The 3,024-nt window shown below is 35.1% G+C and overlaps 1 protein-coding gene across 1 annotated transcript in view; it reads right to left on the bottom strand.

Moving 5' to 3' along the window:
- The window catches only part of LOC117108517, a 33,236-nt gene extending 31,452 nt beyond the window's left edge, over window positions 1-1,784 (bottom strand). Inside the window, exon 1 of the mRNA XM_033250545.1 lies at window positions 1,074-1,784. The gene's annotated coding sequence lies outside the window, so the exon portion shown is untranslated. The remainder of the gene's footprint in view (window positions 1-1,073) is intronic.
- Between the last annotated feature and the right edge of the window lie 1,240 nt (window positions 1,785-3,024).

The raw sequence follows: 3,024 nt of genomic DNA, 5'->3' as shown, positions 1-3,024 counted from the left end.
ATTCCAAACCTTATTGTAAACATTACGACCGTTGGCAACAGGATTCTTGTCAGCGACATCCAGGAGAGTTTCCATTTCGTGCGGTACAAACGAGCAGAAAACAAGTTGATAATTTTCGCTGACGATACTTACCCCCGCTGGATCACAGCCTCCTGCATTCTGGACTACAACACCGTGGTCTGTGCTGACAAGTTCGGCAATATCACAGTTGTAAGTGCAATAATATCTTGAATACATTTACTTATGTAATTATATTGTTAACAAGAAGTGGCATTTGTAAAAGTCTTGAATTGGTGGGAGGGGGAAGATGGAGGGGTGGGCATGCAAAGTGAAGTGGGAGGGTTTGATGAGAGGTGTTAGTTGGCAATATGGGGTGATTTTTAACTCCTCGAGCGTAATTTTTTTTCTTCGAAAATGATTCAGGGGGAGGGGGAACGAGGGAAAGAAGCTCCCATTTTCTGTACCCCTTAGATACACCACTATTAACAAGATGTTATGCAATGTAAAGGATACATGTGCCTTCAAGTTACTGTAAATATTTGATACCATTAACATTATTATTATCATAAGCATTGTAATATATATATATATATATATATATATATATATACACACAAATTTTTTTATATTTTTTCGTGTGTAGAGAAATATTATTCAGTAATAATTGTGAGACAACAGCTTTGTGTTACTGCGTTTCTAAATTCTCTAAGTCGAATCCAGTAAATAAAAGGATTTGCAATTGAGTTAATCATTACCAAGAAATTTCCAGAGTAAGTCCTTATCCAGTCTTCAGGAGACAAATCGCAATTGTCGAATTCAAAGAAAATGGAATTCATTATAGACGGTCCCCATGTGAAAAATAATACTCCTGCTACGACGCAAAATGTTTTCAACATTTTCTTATTTTCAATAGTTTTGGTCGATATACGAATGCTTCTCTGGTGTTGGCGAATGCGTATGTATATTATTATATACAGTATTGTATTGAGTAAAACATAAACTGTTAAAGTAATTGTCCAACAGATCTCACAATTCGTTACAACAATAGAAATACTGAAAGCTGTCTGACTTACTATAACAGTGATGACGGCGAGTGCGCATGTTTTAGGTGTAACGATAAGATGGTATTTCATGGGTGCTCCCACAAGTGCGATGTACCGATCTATAGCAATGCAAGCAATAGAACAAATTGAGATAAGTACCGATGCGTGTCCTATTATTATTACCAACAAAATGTCATTGACTTCTGCTTTCAACAATTCATTCAATACTATAATAAAAACCGTATTTGTCGCATCGGCTATGGCCAGTAAACTTAAGAATACATTCTGTTTCCTGCGAAGCCTCTTTGTGGTTACTACTAATACTACGACAAATATGTTTGCAAGAAATGAGAGAGTACAGAAAACGTAGAGTATTGGATTTGCGTAATAAAAGAAACGAGTTGTTGTCAAATGTTGATTAAATGATTCTATCCAAGATAAACACAGCGGCTCAAAACTTGAGCTCTCGTTGTGTGCAATCGGTGTATTATCCATGTTGATATTCAAACTTATTTTTAATTGATTTGTAACTCAGTCCAGAACAATGCTTACTTTTCAAACATTCCACCCAAGAATTACAAATGAAAACAAATTCGCTTTTGATATGGTTGGAATATTTGAAGTTTCCAGTTTATACTGAACAGGCAAATGGTGCGGATAGCAGACAGATACATATTTTTTTTGTCTTTTTGTAGACTCACTTAGAATGTGATATGATTGTATTGTGCGGTAAGATCTGCCAGATAAGCTAGAACCAACATCCAACTACACAGAGAGAAATAATTCGATTGACTTTCGTCGTGTTGTTACCAAGAGTGTGACAACAGGATTTCGTAAAGCAGTACACCTTGTTAATATCTAATCAATAAATAACATTTTATAGTCATTGCCTTCGCTATGATAATACACGTTTGTATTAAATTCATCATTTACTTTTACAACCAGTTGACTGACAGCACTCTTGACAATATTTGGATAATGTGAACTCGGAGTAATTACTAATATCAAAGTGTTGTCAGCTGAAGTAAAGATGCATTCTAATGAAACTAAAAATATGTCAGTCGCATCACTATTATTGCGTTTTAATCTAAATATGAACAGTCAATAATATCCCATAGATGATGTCAGTCAATTCCATGGTTAAGAGACCAAACAATTACAACGATAGCCTCAATGGCCCAGTCGGTTAAGGCATCTGCATAGACAGCAGAAGGTCCCAGGTTCAAATCCCGGTTTCGAAATTTCTATTTCGCTCTCACAGTTTCCTTTTCTTTACCGTTTAAAATTATATATATATCTCTTATACACATCTAGATGTGTATAAGAGACAGGGCACGTGCCCCCTGTTCCTTTCTCTAAATTTAAAAAAATAAATGCATATGAGTGTTATGTAATAAAATTAGCGCTACTCATTTATCTATACTGAAAATGTTGTGCCTCGCGTTTGAAAATTTCAGGATCCCCATCTGATTACGTTCGTTTATATTTACAAGACGTGCCGAGAGTTCATTTGAAATACACTTTAAGTAATGAAAATAACATCCTTGTGAATTACCATAACATAACGTTTAGGTATCATCCTGTCTCTTATACACATCTAGATGTGTATAAGAGACAGCTAATACTACGACAAATATGTTTGCAAGAAATGAGAGAGTACAGAAAACGTAGAGTATTGGATTTGCGTAATAAAAGAAACGAGTTGTTGTCAAATGTTGATTAAATGATTCTATCCAAGATAAACACAGCGGCTCAAAACTTGAGCTCTCGTTGTGTGCAATCGGTGTATTATCCATGTTGATATTCAAACTTATTTTTAATTGATTTGTAACTCAGTTCAGAACAATGCTTACTTTTCAAACATTCCACCCAAGAATTACAAATGAAAACAAATTCGCTTTTGATATGGTTGGAGTGTGTGAAGTTTCCAGTTTATACTGAACAGGCAAATGGTGCGGACAGCAGACAGATACATATTTTT

Source organism: Anneissia japonica, unplaced genomic scaffold (assembly GCF_011630105.1).
Source record: "Anneissia japonica isolate Jap-2015-1 unplaced genomic scaffold, ASM1163010v1 scaffold287819_len434453_cov191, whole genome shotgun sequence".
Taxonomy (NCBI): domain Eukaryota; kingdom Metazoa; phylum Echinodermata; class Crinoidea; order Comatulida; family Comatulidae; genus Anneissia; species Anneissia japonica.
Note: the sequence above shows the minus strand (reverse complement) of the source record. Positions and strands in the feature narration are given on the sequence as shown.